Raw genomic sequence first — 19,357 nt, forward strand, 5'->3', positions numbered from 1 at the left:
AAAATAACAAGAATGATACCGGACATTTTCCTTAAAGGCAAGTTACTTTCCTCTCATTGTCAAAGTTCATCAAACAGTTTGAACACACTCAAACATTTGAAATCTCCTTTTCTTTATGGCTCCTATAACTGGAACATTCCATTAAAAAGAATCTGAAGGGTTGGTATACCTAATCATTAGTAAATAAAAAGAAAACATTCATTGGCTGAATGGTATGTGAGATATACATGCCAATACTTTTAGCATTTACAAAAGAAGGATGTAGATAAGAAACAGGGGAATATGGTCTTGCAGCCATAAGCACAGAACCACATTCCCTGACATTCATAACTGGTTATATAGCAGGTCATTAAGCAATCACAATGGTTCAAAAAAATTCATCATCGTATAGGAAAGAAAAGTACCAAAACTTACCCAATCAAGAGCGCAGAAAGGAGATATTTAGTCACAGCAAACATAAGAGCTAAGGCCTGAACTTTCAAGGCCCTTAGAACCACACACGAATCCAATTATATCGTGCAAAAAGTCAAACTGTCATCTTACTATGAAAATCAAATGCATCAAATCATCATACATGAACATAAAAATGCAGCAAACAACTTGGGTGGAGTTATGTAATCTAAACGTGAAAGATCATCTGCTACTTACTTCAACAACTATCTTGATGGCTGCTAGTTTGGAACAATATATCAGTCTTCCATATTTCAAAACCGTTCGAAACCATCACCCCCACCCCCTCTTCCCTGGTAAAAGAAGCTGTCAAACAAATTTAAAATGCTTCAGGCAGAGCAGGATAAAATAGAATATAACAAGGAGCCTTCAAAGATAAACAAACAATAACATTGGAAGCATAAGGTTGGATAGGCCAGGACCATCATCAGGGATCGGTATACACAGCATTGCTCCTTGGAAGTTCCGGAGACACCAAGACAACAAGCAAAAAGAACAACGAAATGTGATCAGACTCCATTTTAACGAGGTGATTGATCCATACTAACAAGTCCTCAGGGACATTTCGACAAGCAGTGTGCATTGTAGTCATCAAATCTGTTTTATGCAATCAGAATGACTTTTAGTCTTGATTCAACACTGAAACAAAAATAAAATCACAGATTATGAAGAAACAACTGACTCTACAAAATTTACAAATGAATTACTTGAACATCACTAAATCTTGTAACTCGCCAAAACAGGGCATTGAAGAATCTTGATGACAAAGAAAAGTTTCATGAAACTTATGCTGAATGACCACAAATCAGTTTATAACATGGGAACTACATCGATTGATCTACGGATTCGACAGTAGAATAAATGTCACGAGAGACAATTTCAAAAGAGCATCATCAATGAGAAATCATTGATTGCATGAGCAAATCAAGCTAGTTTCGATCATTTGGAAAATATTTAATATTATTCAATATCACCAAATTGCCAAATTGCCATCAGGCTTGGAAGATTTTGTCAATCATCAAATTCCCCTAAAAGATGAGTCATTGTCAAAATCAACTTAACTCATGAAAAGGGTTTGCTAACTATGCCAAACGAGAACTCCCTAGTCAGAAAGGGTATCTCACATACTCTCAAGAAAAAGCTATTTGATCCCATGCGTTAATGTGGGAAGGGAACATGATCGCTCGATATACCTCACACTACCATTGTCAAAGGTTTTGAAAATCATTCGCAAAAGGTACACATTGACCAATCCAAGAGGTCTTCTAAAGGACCATAATGCGGGCTTGGTCACGGTATAAATAACGGATAAGTATCATTGGCTGAGAAACAAAATAATCACCGATCATTATCTTCACCAGTTTACATGTCAAGAACCCTTAAGATGAGATAACACAACCTTGCTCCCATTTCTTCGGGCGGTAGCTATCAATGTGAAACCCAATGTTAGCTGAAATAACTCAATCACAAGAGACTTGATTAAGGGATGTAATATAGGCTTGGTGTTTGGGTTAAGAAATGAAATGCTCAATAGGCTCAAAAGTATATCAATTAAATAAACCTAGATTTCCCCAAATGCACCCCTAAACATAGTTTTGTGAGCTCTTTTAATGAAGATGCTATACACATTTACTAAGAATAAAAGATATGATTTGTTATATTACATGCAATCAAAGGAAATAAAAGTGCAAGATATATAACTGGCCTAAATATTCATCAAATCATCTATTCATTTCTAATTTCTCTAACACGGCAACTGTCATGGTGCAAATAAAATATGAAATCCGATCATTAGTGTGCAACTTATGCAAAAGTATTGACATGCTTAAAGATGCAAAGGTGAACACAATTAGACAAGCAAATATGAATTTTTCTAATTATGCAAACATTTTGAACATAATTTACTATATGCATAGATCCCTAGATAATCGAAACATGCGATTTTCAATCATGCATTATTTGAGAAAGTAAATCTAACATATCCATCTAACATTCATAACAAATACATATATAGATATGATATATAAATTACTACGTGGAACTGCGTGCAAACAATCTCATGAAACACCTGCATCGAAATAAACTAAGACAATGCAACTTACAATACCGATTACAATAATCCCGAGAAAACATTTACGCCAAAATGAAATTCAAAGGAAATTGCTTCGGATTTAACCATATTCGAGACGAGTTGCTCCACGTTCTTGATTCAGGTTATGAATGCACCCGGGGAAAAATATTCGGGCGGAATTGTTGATACCTGAACATAAGTCCAGAATTCAATTGTTCATCAACAAAATACTAATGCTAAAGAAATAGCAAAATTAAGAGAAGAGCAGAAGGGAAGACCCATTAAACACAGAAGATAAGAATCCTCACCCCATCTTCATGAGCTTAGCCCATCCACATGAAGCACTCTGTTTCTCTTTCTTTCTTCGTCTGCAGAATGGCAAACGAGGAATCCACGCTAGTCAAATGATTAACTTAAAAATTGCCTAAATCTGGTCGTTTAAATTTGTGAACTTTCGAACAGGCCACTAAATTTTTAGGCTTCCTACCTTAATATCCTGCTACTTTTTCCAGGAATACCAGAAAAGTCACCTGATTGAATGTAGCCCCAGCAATTCATGAACAATGAAGTAGAAATAAACTACCCGTAATTTCAGATACAACAGCATGGGGAGTGATCGGAAGAAGGATAAGCATCACGTAAATAATTTAATGGTGAGATGTCAATTCATCGGTTTTTCTTTTATATTTTACACTACATGATGAGATGTCAATTTTTTCGGAATTGTAATGCACGAATAAATAATTTAAGCTCATCAAGCATCTCCCGTGACCTGTGAAATTTCTATTCAATCAATCACATGTTTTGCAAAAGAATTATAAAGACTGAAAATAGAAGATACCATAGGAAATTCACTTACCTTCTCCATCAAGAGAAATGCTTCTAACGGACAATGCCAGCTGGAAGCATCTCACTAGGGCCATATGACTGGAAGACTGTCGAGAAAGCAAATACAAAGTTACTTAAAGAACCACTAACAAGCGTCTTATGGGTAGAGATGTACAGTACTTCCAATACACAGCTTTTACATCTTTGTACCAAATGTGCACATTCTACATATATCCAGACATTCAACAAACCAACAACAACAAGATGATGGCAAAGGCGGTAAGTAACACAGAATTATGTTATCAAGTTATAGCACAGTAGGATCCTCCTAAAGAACAAAAAATGCCAGAGATTGACTGAAATCTTCTTATGTGGCCATCTCAAGCATTGACTAAATCAAAACATATGCAGATTGAAGAGAAAAATAAGCTCGTCGATGCAAGACTGTACAGTGCGAAAATCCATTCTTTCCAGTTAAATGACCGGATGGTTTGGCAGGAAAAAGGGGGGAAAAAAAGACCATCAGCTACTTGCATTTAATTTATTAGCTGAAGCACAGTGCCTTAGCAAAATTGTCTTAAGGATCTTAAGCTATCAAATAAAGTACTGACCAAGACCTGTAGAAGCTGAAAGTTTTTAGAATAACTAATGTAAGTAGAAGCTGTAGTTGTGTTTCTGCAACCATTCTGACAACAAGGAATCCAGGATTTGTAGTAATGTTTAGCATGAAGAGCAGTGCAACCATAATTTTTCCAATTGATAAATGTGACTGGTGAGAGTTCTATCCTTGTTTCTGTAATAAAGGTCAGGATAGCTATAACTATTGCAACTACAAAGATGAGTTAAATTTAAGAAAGGATGGTAGTGATCACTTCATTATGTTTATTTGGTCGAACCATCAATGTTACATCAAAATCCTATATAATTAACTTTACCATCTTAGCATTGCAATCTTCATAAAGATGTGAAGCAAAAGTCAATAGTTGTACATGCCTTTTTAGAAAGCTCTGAGATGCAACTCTCCAAGGCAGACTGAAGATCGGCATTCCTCTTATCTATACCATCTCCAGGGGTTAATCCTTCAGATATTTCTACAATCACCTCCTTAGTTGCTTAATTAAATCAGCAAGTGGCCCCAATTGTTGTAACTTACGTTTTTCACATAGCACACATGAACGTCTATCTGTAGTAAGGGTTTCCTAGCAATATTTTTGTGATCCAAGTGCTTGACCAAATAGATAAAAGCATGTTAGAATTGCCTCCAGCAGAAGAACAAAAAATGCTAATAATTTACTACCTATGACAGTATTCAGAAAAAAGTACATCTTCAAGAGGAAAATTTACTGAATTCTCAGCCAGTCTCTTCCAGAAGCGCCTGCAAGTACATCAATACAGAGCATCCTCACCTTGTCAAAGTCCATAGAGATATGGAAATGTTCTCCCATGAACATGACCTAGGATGAGGTAAGAGAAAAGCGACGCATCAGTCGTAATGGCCAAACAACAAACCCAGTGTCGAAGCAAGCAAAAGATAGAATCAGAAGATGTAACATTTTACATTAACTCCTAGAACACTGTCAACAGATCCATGCACGCAAAATAAGATAATATTTCATCATCTAGATAACAGCACTACAAAAAACAGACGAACAATGATTTTCCATTTCAAAATCTAGAAGCAATATCAATACATGATCAAGTGGCGGGAAAGAAAAAGCACTTGGAAAAGAGAAATCTAGCTACTGCTGGACTAGACTATGATCTCCAAGGAGAAGAGGCAGTTACTAGCTTTCACAAGCTTTCATATTACTATTAGCTATGTTTGATGATTAAATTAGATTACACATATGAAGTTTACCATCCGTGCATTAGGATATCATAAAGTATCAGAAGGGGAAGCAGACTGAACTTCCATGCTCACCAGGTATGTTCAAATCTCAAACCAAAGCTTATTTACTGCAGGATGGCCATCAAACAACTACAAAATAGGACAAATACGCTAACTAAGCACCTAGTGTCTGATCCTTGCAGCTTGACCAGCCATGTCTGCTGACCACAGCATACACGAAGCAACAGGGTTTTGTGATGGATGAGAGACAATAGAACATCAACAGCCGGTCAGAAAGCAAGCAATGCCAAGGAAAGTTATGTCTCAATGGCTATGTTGCATCATCCTGTATCAGTTCATCTTTTCAGAATGAGATGCCAACCGTTTGCAACTATGTGAATCTAACTAAGGTCCTGATAGAAAAGTCATAATAGTCCCAATGATCAAAGAGAACCTAAAATCAAGGTGGTACTGCAATCTTTAAACAACCTATTTCACCTATAAGTCTCACAATTCCTCCTGCACGAAGTAGCATCGCTTTGAGGGCAAATCTTGAAGAGAAAAAAAGAGACCACTACAACTACTGACTCATACATTTCTACACATCCCCAGGGAGCTTTGAATTGAAAATCTAACCAGTTCGAGAATATCAATGGTCTCATCATATCCCCAGGGTTCAAAGTCTCATCCTAATCTCATATATTAACAACTAATGTCCCACATATCCATAGAGCAGCAGTCCACATTATATTCCTGCATTTAATAATACAATAACTTGACAGAAGACTGACATATATTACCAAAGAGAATCATAAAGAAGCTGAGGTAGAACATGGCGCCTGAAAATATAGCACAGAACAACGGCATCCAGTAACACTAACACAACAACGAGAAGAGACAGTCAAGTTACACGTGAGTGCAACCAATGTTAAAAAAAATGTTATGCTTGAATCAGGCAGGGGAAAAACATACACAAAATCAACAGCTTAACTTTTTGCAGGGCAAATGACCAAGGGATCAACTTCAAATCCAACCGAAGTAATTTAATTCAAAGCAAACTCTGAATCCTTTTATAAAATGAGTCAACAAATAAAATTAATTCAGAAAGAGCCAGAGTGATTCAGCATTCCTGTGCACCACCCCGGGATTCCCAAAAGCAATCTCATCTCATTTAACCACTTTTTGCTGTACCATCAATGTTAAAACCATGCTACGTAGTTAACTTGAGCATCTCGAGAGTGAAAAATGGAGCCTGTTTGTCCCATGGAAACTTACAATGCTAAAATGTGGATGTCCTTGTGACCCAAGGATAAATATTCTTTTGGTGTGAAAGTGGGTATACCTACCGCAGGAATTCTTAATGGATTCTTCAAGGCATACTCAAACAGGTAAGTCCTTTATCCATGGACCAATGATTTTCAGAATCAAAAGTATGAAAAAGGAGTTCAAGAAAACGTCGCACTGTCACAGTCTCACTTATCAAGCTGGCTAAATTCTGTAAGCAAATCCTTGACCAGTAAGACAGGCACTTGGAGGTATCTCTGTAGGTAAAGCAGCAAAAGAATCATTGATTTCCTGGATAATACAGAAACCTATAATAGAATTGACAACAGAATAACAGAATATCATCATATCCATGTCAGGATTGGTCAAGTGAATGGTAAGGAAATAACCTTGCCATTTATATCTTGGTCAAGTGAATGGTAAGGAAATAACCTTGCCATTTATATCTTGGTTTGACGAGCCCCGATCTGCTTCAAGCTCTTCTTGAAGCCATTTTTACTGAGGTAGAGAATCTGGCTTTTCCTCTGCATACTCCAAGTTTATTTGTGGATATGCATATGACAGAATCTGTTCCATTTCGAATACATCACCCTTAATGTATGCCTTTCACATTCGAACTCAGCTGCAAGAAGCCTCGCACGTTTAGAAATCAGGTGAGAGTACAGAAGACACGACACCTTGAATTTGGAAAAAAAATGTAAATGGTCAAGTCTTTCCTAAGTCGCCAAAGTAGCGCCTTGTCCCAAAGGTATCCTTTCCCGCCAATGCTTTTAATAATTAATTGAAGGTATCTTCGGAGTAGGTTTCCCTAGAAGCAAAAAGACAGTGGGGAACCTTTGCCACCTAAAGGAGATAAATACAGCCGACGTATGAGCACTGTGGTAAAATCAGCTAAGAAAGTCCACCAACATGTCTATCTGAGGTAAGGGTTTCCAACAACATTTTTTATGATAAGAGTGCTTGACCAAAATAGATAAAAGCACATTAAATTGCCTCCGGCACAAGAACGGTAAATGCTAATAATTTACCATCTATGACAGTAGTCAGACAAAAAAGAACATGTCGCATGGTCGCAGCCTCTTCTAGTAAGCTGGATATATTCTGTAAGCAAACTCTATTATGTAAATAAAGCAGCAAAGGAATCATTGATTGCCTAGATAACAAACAAAACTATATTAGAATCGATAACAAAACGACAGAATATTGTCTTATCCATATTGGGTTTGGTCAAGCAGATCGGTAAGGAAATAACCTTGTCACTTATATCTTGAATTGACAAGTCCTGATCTGCTTTAAGCTCTTCTTGAACCCATTTTCACTGAGACACAGAATCTGGCTTTTCCTCTGCATACTCCAAGTTCGTTTGTAGATATGCATAGTTTTCCAGCATCACTGACATAACCTGTTCCATAACAAATACCTCACCATTATGGAAATTCATTAGTCCTAAATCGGTCGGTCAGTCATAAGCTTCGCTAAAATGCATGCCTTTCACATTCAAGGTGAACATTAGATCTCCAAACATGCATGTGTACGTATACATCTTACGAAAGGATGACTTACCCTGTCAAAGTCCATAGAGATCTGGGAATGTTCTCCCATGATCAAAACCTAAGATGAGGTAAGAGAAAAGCGACGCATCTGTCGTAAAAGCCAAGCAACAAAGCCAGAGTGTCGAAGCAAGTAAGAGATAGAACCAGGAGACGTAACATTCTGCATGAGCTCCAACAGCATTGCCATTACATCCATGAACATAAATAAGATAAAATGTCATCATTTAAGTGACATCCTGCACTACACAAAACAGATAAACAATGATTCACAATCTCAATATCTACAAGCCTGCCTTCCCACATGACCTTTTTGCTTTGACGCTTTTTTTTCCCTACGAATTAGGTTATGTGGGCTAATGCTAAACTACCACAACAGTCATTTATTACCTTGGACAGATTCCCACATTTAGGAATCAAATGTGAGCACAATTTCTCTAAACTGTTGATCATCTGAGCTCATCTCTAACAGCGACTTCAGCGCAGCAGCTTCATCTTCTTCTGACCCACACGGTATCATCTCCAAGGTAGACTCCATACATATAGCCTGTGGCCTGATGTCTGCGATTAACTTGAGGTACGGATCAAGCTGCCCAATAGAAATAATTGCAATTTTTCTTGACAATGATATTATTTAAGAATAGATCTAAAAAGAACTATCAAGCATGGGTCATTTAGTTATGCACATGAATGTGTCTGGGAAAGAGATAGGGAGGTATGGGGACTAACTATTCTATCTGTTAATGATACTTTCACTTAAGGGGTTATGTCTGGAAAATTGCCAGCCCTGGCTAAGAATATAAACATGTAGGATGCCAGTGTAAAAAGAGATCTTCTTTGTGGTTGCAAACCTCCTTCAAAGAAAAAATCACCATTAATTAAAATGTTTAACATTCAACATTGGTAATATGTGCATATAGTTTGCAAAAGAATTATCAAGATTGAAAATAGAAGAAAACGTAGCAAAGTCACTTACCTTCTTGGTCAAGAGAAACGCTTTTAACAGACAATGCTATGGAAGCATCTTCCTTGGGCCATATGACTAGAAGACTGCCGAGACAATAAATAGAAAGTTAAAGAACTAACAAGTGTCTCATGAGTAGAGACATACAGTACTTCCAACACACAGCCTTTACATCTGAAAGACACACAGCCTTTACATTTGAAAGATTTAATGAGACCATCATGGTTTAATATTTATTTATTCCAACAACATTTTGCTCCCAATGTGCACACTACACCCAACATACCATATTTACTCATGCACCAAGCACCAAAAAATATGCACTAGCGGCCTCATGAGAAGCTTTTTACTTAGCATACACAGCTAGCATGAAGATTAAACATCTTAATCGCCATGTCTTCAAAACATCATAATAAGCCCTAAGAAAGGATGTCCCCACAGGAAATTACTACTTAATCAAGTAAGTTAATTCACAAAAGGAAGATAACAAGAGATTTGAAAGATTGTTGAGGGTTTTCAGACTGTTCCTAAAAGAGTTAAAAGGAAGTAAAGGAACAAATAGCAGATGCACCACATCCCCGAGCTCACCTTGGAAAATGTAAACACGTTATAATTATGTGCCATAGCATCAAAATTTGCCGGTGAGTTTTCTTCATAGGATTCCTGAACCCAGATTGATGAAAACTAAAGGCTGACTTGGTGACTGCTCAATTGAGGAGAAATAAAATCCTATCCAAATTTGGAAAAAAAACAAAAAGATTCCTAGTAATTACAGGCAACTATCTAGAACATTTATATGCAGATGCAGATAGTAATGAAAAGCTAAAAGCAGGAAAGCTTCATACTGCTTTTCCATCTGTTAATGCAAGCTTTTCCAAACTATCAGATTGGCAGAGTTCCAGAAAGAGCTGATTGTTTAGCATCCACATCCAATTCCTGATTGACTTCCTCCTTCGAGACAGTTGATGGCACCACTGAGTCCTTCCCTTCATTCTGATCACCGAAACTTCTTTTCCGACCCTTTAAGGTCTGTGTATGCTTCCTCTGGTCTTATAGAGGGCAAACTAGTGACAGCATAAGCAATGTAGAAAGAATAGAGTGCGCTCCAATTCTAGCTTCATGGTCTGGGTGGACAATTGCAACCAGCAACTGATCGAAACAGTGAATCAGGGAAAGCCTGGAAGGGTCTAACATGCAAAGTTAGCATAAGAAACCATTTGCATAAGCACTGAAAATGAAGCAGCATTTGGTGATACCATACTTGCCTTCTTATCATTAGACACACTAGGGATTGAAGAGATGATCCGTGCAGTGCATTGAACAGCATAAATGGTTGATCTGGCCACAAGTGTCGCACATGGGAGACTCCCTAACACCACAGCCATCATATCCAGAATCGGTTCTTCGTCACCAACCTGAAAATAGTGAGCTTCATTTTTAGGATGAGAAAGAAAAAGCATAGCATTAAGACATTTGGACAAGAAACTGAACTTAGAAAGTCCTTTCCTTCAATGACGCCAACAACAACCAAGCCTTCTCCCACTATGTGTAGTGGATTACATGGATTTCTTACACCATCGCACTCTCTCTTGTATCATGGCATTTGTAACATCCCAGTAACCACAATACCCATGTTTCTTTGAGTTCTTGAGCATCTTTTATTAGCAATATAAGAAAACATAAGGAATTGATAAGGAAATTGATGACAGCTGACAGAGCATTCTAGACACTATTTTCTTAGAATTCAAACATAAGGTAAAAGTGCTTTTAGCTCCAAATAAAGATAAAAGTGAAGGAATGGAAACTAAATCCATCAGTAGAGATCATAACCACCGTTCATTGAAGGGATAAAAAATGCCTTCATTATGGAGGAAAGTAAACAAATATGACCATAATGTTAAAGTAACAGTAACACACAAAAAGGAGTGATGTATGCTTGACGCGAACCTGGACAACCGAGAAAAGCCAAAAGGCACGATCCCTACCAGCTGATAGTATATGCCTACCATTAGCGTAGAACCTGCGAATATAAATTATGACTGGTGATTCTCAGACCAAATAAAGCCCAAACACTATATACTTGCAGGCATATCATTCTTCTTACTTCTGGATCCCAAAAAAAAAACGCAATGTACGAAAAAAATAATGCCTACAGTAGGACTAATCAGTTAAGGCAAATCTATCAAACTTGATCAGCCATTAATGAGTAATCCTAATGTGGGTGGATTTGGTCTCAAGATAATCTACTGAGGCAAGATAAAAATAGAGGTGTAATCCAAAAAAAGATTCATAAGTGGTTGTTAATGGAGTTGAAGTTACCAAATTCTGCGAATTTTTTTGAATTTAAATGCATTCAAACAGAAAAGCCACATCAGTCTAGTTTATTTCTGAATAATGGGGGTGGAAGTTTATATCAAGTTGTGTTATCTCAAGATTATTCTGATTATTCTTTTTGCACAATAAATCACTGTGTTGGATGTGGATTCTCAACATAAGTGATGGAGACTGTCGTCTATTGTGCTTTCAGAGTGGTCATAGTGCTCCTCCACCTTGCACAAGGTAATAATTTTCCCTTTCAATTTAGTGTTCGCTTGAAAAGTGAAAAGAATTATGCCACTTTTACACCGCTTATTACCAATAAAGGCTAGAGCAACCCTACTCAATCAAAGAAGAAGGCCGAATGATTTTCAACAGCTGCCATCTGCTGACCAACCTTATATGGCTAATTACAATAAAACACACAAAGACGATTGCCCAATGATTTTCTATTGTTCCATAGGCTGATCTTAGATGGTTAACAGCAATTAAACCAACAAACAAACAAAGAATTTTCACGAAAACAAACTAGCTATAGGTAGATTACATTTGCAAATTGCGGTGCACCAGTTCTTTCCAGATCATATGTCATCCAGAGATATCAGCTCTGAATTCATTCTGTTACATGAGACAAAAAAGAGCTCCAACAACTATGGGTATTTATCTGTCTCCACTGAAACTCGAACATAACAGAATATAGGGAGGAAAATCACTTGCAAATCAGGAGAGGGAAAGCAAAAACAGGCCACAGACATACATAGATTTCCCAAGTGATTATTTAGATCAATAAAGAGATTTAAAAGTCATGTTAGTTACCCAACATTGCTGGCTTCATTTAACTTAGGCAACAAAAATTTTCAATGAATGGTCATGAAAACTACTCTGTGAATCTTACCTTAATTATCTGTAGAAGAACTCCTTAGTACAGGCTCACTGACAGAGGTGGAGAGAAATTACAGAACCGTATGAGCATCTCTTATGACCGACTGGAGCCTTCTTTTCTCGAGATTCCATAAACTGACAGCACCAGATGAACTACCAGAAGCTAGAAGAGGCTTCCCATCTAAAGAAAGAATATAGATGTAGGCATAAACGAACTACTCAATCCACAGATGAGTCCCTTCTAACATATAATAGCCACGGGAGGTTCCATAATTAATATTGAAGAGTTTCTGGCGACGAAATCAAACATGGTCAGAGTAGAAGCACCCTTGAATTAGGGAGTCACCCAGATTTATAGCAAGAAATATTTTAATACTTAGATGAAGACGAAGAAACAACATGAATGATCCCTGTGCTGAAAGATAAGGCGGTCACGGAACCTCTCATCAAATGTGAAAATGTAACCAATTCTTCATCATAACGAATATTGTGACTGTGAATCTTGCCATCAGCACAGCCAACTGCAGAGGCCCTTCCTGGCTTCCTAGAATAACCTGTTTACAAGCTTTCTTAGTTTGGTCCAGAGACATTGAAAATGAGAGCATGGCTGTTACGCATTCACAATTTCTGGTACCAGTTTACTTTGCTAAATCGTAAAAAATTGTCTATATATTGCTAGTCCTGTCCCATTCAACTAAACAATTGCAAAAGCCACAAGAAGATAGTGCAACCACAAAATCTCTTCTGAAACTGACATTTAAATCTGCTCCAACTCAAAATACCAGAGCAAGGACATGACTTTGAGGCCTTTTAAGAAAATAATATCAAGCTGGTAAAATGAGCTGACAAACCAATTTAAATTGCTTCAGGCACAGCAGGATAAAAAAGAATATAACAGGAGCCTTCAAAAATAAACAAACAATAACATTGTAAGCATAACGTTGGATAGGCCAGGACCATCATCAGGGATCAGTATACACACCATTGCTCCTTGGAAGTGCCTCACCAGCAATCAACATCGACAGACATGGGGACACCGAGACCATAAGAACAATAAAATGTGATCAGACTCCGTTTTAATGACAATGACAAGTAATTGAAACCGAGTCCATGCATTAATGATCTGATTAATCCATACCACTGAAACAGAGATATCATCACAGATAATGAAGAAACAACTGTGACTACGAGATTGATAAATGAGTTACTTGAACATCACTCGGTCATACCTCACCAAAACAGCACAGAGAAAAATCTTGGTGACTAAGAAAAGTTTGATGGAAAATACGCTCAATGACCAAAAATCATTTTATAACATGGGAACTACATCAATTAATCTGCAGATTCGACAGCAGAGAAAATGCCATGAGAGAAAATTTCAAAAGAGCATCATCAATGAGAAAGCATGCATTGCATGAGAAAAACCAAGCTAGTTTAGATTGTTTGGAAAGCATTTAGTATTATTCAATATCACCAAATTGCCATCAGCTTGGAAGATATCTTCAATCATCAAATTCCCCTAAAAGAGGAGTCATTATCAAAATGAACTTAACTCATTAAAAAGGGTTTGTTAACTATGCCAAACGAGAACTCCCCAGTCAGAAAGGGCTTCTCACATACTCTCAAGAAAAAGCCATTTGATCCCATCCGTTAATGTGGGAAAGGAACATGATCACTCGATATACCTCACACTCCCCCATGGTCGAAGGTTTCGTGAATCATTCGCAATAGGTACACATTGACCAATCCAAGAGGTCTTTTAAAGGACCATAATGTGGGCTTGGTCACGGTTTAAACAACAGATAAGTATCATTGGCTGAGAAACAAAATAATCATCAATCATCACCTTCGCCGGGTTTACATGTCAAGAAACCTTAAGATGAGATAAGACAACCTTGCTCCCACTTCTTCAAGCAGTAGCTATCAATGCGAAACCCAATGTTAGCCCAAACAATCCAATCTGAAGAGACTTGATTAAGGGATGTAATATAGGCTTGGTGTTGGGGTTAAGGAATGAAAGTCTCAATGGGCTCAAAGTGTATAAAGGGGTTTTAGAGTTGGTGATCATCTCAACATCATTAGCACCTTCCTCCCAAGATTCTTCAATTCTTTGGTACATGACTAGTCTCGAGAGTTCAAAGTTCTTTCTTTTCTTTCTCAACCCTTTTCTACATTTATGGGCATTTTTGCCTTGCTTTTACGTGGCACTGCTTTTTCATGCCCATTTTCATCATCTTTTTCATTTCATGCTTTTTGGTTTTGCCATTCAAAGACTATACAACACAATTCCCTGATTTTTCTATATCCGAGGGCTATGGACTCTCAAGACTCCTTGTCTTCAGTCACCACTCTTGACTAATCACCTGCCTTGCTTTAGTGCAGGGAAATGATCACCAACTAGGATTTGAGAAATAAATTATTATGCGCAAATTGGCTTCGCAAAGGATGTTAGTGTGTAGGGTAGGGAAATAAATGCTCTTCTTCACTTTGGGATGTATCGAACTTCCATTTGGATTCACCTTAAAGACACCACGAGAAGATTGATGCAAGTGAAGGCAAAGAAGTCTTTCTCATCTTTTTCACCAGAAAATGTCAACCAAAACCTCCATATTTGCCCCATTGTGGGGTGATTCTTGACAGGGGTATTTTGAATATTCTCCAAATCCAAGGCTCGAAGGGGCTAACTATAGTCACCTGTAGTGTGTAAGATAGAGGAAAGAACTGCCTCTCATCCTTTCAGTCCATGTACCGCTTGCGAATGAATCTCTCGCCCTTCAACAACACAGGTTTTCTTTTTCGCTCAACTCTTGAAGAGTTTTAAGGACATGTTTAGGAATGGTTTGCCTTCCCTCATTCTAAGTGTTTCTCGCTTGGCATGGTTAACATCTTCATTTCATTTTGTTGAGATCATATGAGTAGATTAATCCCTATAGGAAATTCTGATTCAAGATGAATAATCCGCCAAGCTAAAAGACAATTTTCAGATAAAGAAGATATTCAAAATCTTTATGACACAATCTGAAACGTTGTGGAGAAAACAATTTAACTATCGCTCAGTGAGCATATGGACTGAAGAGGGTGTAAGAGAGAGATTAGGGAAATAGGAGGAATTGAAGATGATGATGAAGAAGAAGAAGAAGAAGAAGAGAGGAAAGGGAGGAAAGGGGTATATGTGAAAAGAACAAACTTTCCACGGGTAAATAATAACTCAAGAGAATTAGCCAAGAGGATTGGTTTTTGAAAACCCACACCTTTTCGGACCCAAACCTTATCTAGCAACTTAGAGCAACCGGTGTTATAGGAGAGGGGGGAGAGAGAGAATGCTTTACAAATTTAAATTTCATAGACAACAATCCTACGAAGTGGGATTAGATACTTTTACAACCATCGCATAAATAAATATAGGTAAGGTTGATTGACAGCAGCACAAACCAAGTTAGCATCTGACATGTCTTTCCATTTAGCTCCAATCCACACTTTAACTTAAAATGATAGATAACATGTACTCTCCTAATATTAGAACATGAGAAGACGAGCTCCATGAGCTGGGACTATCCTTCCAGATAAGCATCATGCATCAGATTTACCACATGTAATAGGCATGTGGTATATCGAACCAGTTGAATCTAGGAATTTTTATCAAAATTCAAACAGGAAGGTGGATACTGTCCACAACGAGTGAACTGCTTAACAAAGAAGCGATTGGTTTGCACCTCCACATATATGGTACTACAACAGGTAAATAGAACACTTTCACCCTTCCAGAAAGAGCATCAAAGCAATTAGTCTAGAGAAGGAAATGAAACAGACACATGATGACGTGATCGTCAACGTAAACAATACCTTTAACTTCAGTCTTTTTCCTCCCTTGGATACAGGATGCTGAGATTGCTCTTGACTTTGCTGATCCTGCTCTTGCAATGAAACGAACACCAAACAACAAATAAGGAAAAGAATATGCAAAAGCAACACCATACTATCAGCTATTGAAATTTAATATTACGTTCAACAATCTTACATTCTACATAAAAGGAGCTCAAATTGATTACAACTCAAGAGAGCTATGGACAAACTGCAATCGTCAGAGTAACTTGTCTTTTATCGACACAATTATGGGTTAATCATCCTATAGATTCAAGCATTTGGAATTTCTATTTGGTCTGTTTCTAAGGTGAATTTGCAGGACATAGATGACAATCAATTTAAGTGAACAAGAGAAGTTCACCCCGGGATGGTAAAAATAAAGATGATTACATCCAGAAGAAAAACAATTTCTGACACTCAATAACAAAGAGACAATGTTATTCAGCAATAATTCTGACTAATAAGTTCAACCAACACAACAAATATTTGCAGTTGTGCTTAGTTAATCTGTGGATTAGCATCTCCCTACTTTCAAAAAGGAATTTGTGGATTATCAAAAGCTCTCTTCATTTGTCCAAAAACTATTTATTAGCTTCCTGCATTCTGATACTGAAAACAAGCCATGATCTATATTATGCGTGGAAAGAACATGCACTTTGTATTCAATAGCCTGTACAAAATTATGGAAATTTTACCATCACAACCTTTTGAGTCAGACTACTACAAAAATGAACTTACTTCTATAAAAATCACAGTTCTTTTGTGAGTTCTTGAGCTTCTTTTACCAGCGATATAAGAAAACATAAGCAATTGATAAGGAAATTGATGACAGTCAGCTGACAGAGCATCCCAAAAACTCTTTTTTTGCAGTTCACATATAAGGTAAAAGTGCTTTTAGCTCCAAATAAACATAAATGAAAGAATGGAACTAAATCCATCACTGGAGATCATAACCACTGTTCACTCAAGGGATAAAAAACGCATTCATTATGGACGAAAGCAAAAAAATATAACCATAATATTAAAGTATCTGTAACACACAAAAAGCAGTGATGTATGCTTGACACGGACCTGGACGACCGAGAAAAGATCGAAGGCATGATCCCGACCAACTGATAGTATATGCCTACCATTAGCGTAGAACCTGCGAATATAAATTATTACTGGTGATCCTCAGACCAAACAAACTCCAAACACTAAATTAAAAAGGAAAATTATTACCTCATGCAAAGTGGAGGAGCAATATGACCACCCCGAAAGCGCAATAGACAACGATCTCCATCACTTGTGTGGAAAATCCACATCTATTCAAACACAGAGATTTATTGTACAAAAAGAATAATCAGTATTAATCTTGAGATACCACAACTTGATATAAACTTCCACCCCCATTATTCAGAAAAAAACTAGGCTCTCTCAGGTTATCCACAAAGATTATCACCAGTGAAAGGTGAAAAGAATTATGCCACTTTTGCACTGCTTATTACCCAATTAAGGGCTAGAGCTACCCTACTCAATCAAAGAAGAAGGCCGAATGATTTTCAACAGTTGCCATCTGTTAGTTACCCAACATTGCTGACTTCATTTAACTTAGGCAATGAACATTTTCAATGAATGATCATGAAAACTACTCTGTGAATCTTACCTTAATTATCTGTAGAAGAACTAGTTAGTACAGGCTCACTAACAAAGAGGTGGAGAGAAATTACAGAGCCGTATGAGCATCTTTTATGACCGACTGGAGCCTTCTTTTCTTGAGATTCCATATACTGACAACACCAGATGAACTACCAGAAGCTAGAAGAGGCTGCCCATCTAAAGGAAGAACATAGATGTAAGCACAAAACGAACTACTAAATCCACAGATGAATTCTTTCAAACATATAAGAGCCACGGAAGGTTACATAATTAATATTGAAGAGTTTATGGTGACGAAATCAAGCGTGGTGAGTGTAGAAGCACCCTTGAATCAGAAAAGACATAACTAGTGGGTTGCACACAAGTATATGATGAAGGAATGATAAGAACTTTACAGCAACACTTATTTAAACTTGGTGGTCTAAACAAACAAATAATCAATTGATTTCACAAAAGTATCCGTGTCAGGCATCCCACTGCTGGTATTCTAGGGTGCTAAGAATGCCTATCAGATATTAGAATCTGATCAGTCCTAACTAGGATGTCGATTTTAATAACCATGCTTCCCACATCTAGTTTCCCCTAATTTCTGGGGCAGTAATATTCTACCTATTCTATATCTGTATTACACTGTTTTCTGCTTACCCTTTTCTTGTCATTTTCATATTCCCTGATCTAGAAATACTAGTCATGTTCAAAAACTTGAGCTGCTGACATGTGGGTCATGCTGCTTTCAACACCACAAATTCCTCTTGTTGGAATATATAAATATTAAACCACGCCTCTTCTATCAGCTTAAGCTTTTAGAGCAGTTGGTCGTGGTCTCATCAAATCTTTCATGGTATCGGAGCAGGAGATCTTGAGTTCAAACCTTTCCAGGCCCCTCTTTGCCTCCCCAAATGAATATGTCCACACTTAGTACCAAGCAAAAGACCAGAGTAAGCGCGAGCGGGAGTATTGGAATATATAAATATTAAACCATGCCTCTTCTATCAACTTAAGCTTTTAGAGCAATTGGCCGTGGTCTCATCAAATCTTTCACCTCTTATCAAACTATATCACACAATCTAGTCAACATATCTAAGGGTAAAATCTGTAAAAGCATTTTACCCATAATAGTTCATAACCTTCAGGATTGGATACTTGGATACTTTTTTCCCCTCAACGGATCAATTTTCTCAAATAATGCTTTCGAAAGTTAGCGAACTTTGGTGGATCTTGTTATCAAGAGCTAATTACAGATGCACTAATCTATTATCATTAAATACAGCACAAGAATACATTCTTAACTAACCAATGTGTCTAGTTTTTATAAATTGCAAAAATGTAACTGCTAAAAGGATTATTGGACATCTACTCATTTTCATGATGGATAATTTCAAATTTTCCATCAATTGTTCATACCGAGCATTAATTGCTTGAGAAAAGACAAAGCAAACAATAAGTAGTTTGCATCTATTGTTGCTTTGTTTTTCAGCTTATCTGTTACTTTTCTCTACTCTTTTACACTGGAAACAAAATTGATTGCAGGTGCATGACAAGGGAAAAGGAGAACAAAAGGCTAGTTTTGAACATGGTTGCCATTTCATGTGTGAATCTTCTTTCTACAGCAAGTAGGTGCATGCTCACCGCCGATCTCAATCAAATATGAACTGAAAAGTTCTTGAGGCAAAGAGGATAGT

The 19,357-nt window shown here is 37.3% G+C and overlaps 1 protein-coding gene and 1 pseudogene across 1 annotated transcript in view; one reads left to right on the forward strand and one right to left on the reverse strand.

Moving 5' to 3' along the window:
* LOC125315985 overlaps positions 1 to 8,201 on the reverse strand; it is a 77,882-nt pseudogene extending 69,681 nt beyond the window's left edge.
* LOC115731342 (dnaJ homolog subfamily C member 28) overlaps positions 1 to 19,357 on the forward strand; it is a 147,615-nt gene that overhangs the window by 115,347 nt on the left and 12,911 nt on the right. The window lies entirely within an intron of this gene.

Source organism: Rhodamnia argentea, chromosome 7 (genome assembly GCF_020921035.1).
Source record: "Rhodamnia argentea isolate NSW1041297 chromosome 7, ASM2092103v1, whole genome shotgun sequence".
NCBI classification, from domain to species: Eukaryota; Viridiplantae; Streptophyta; class Magnoliopsida; order Myrtales; family Myrtaceae; genus Rhodamnia; species Rhodamnia argentea.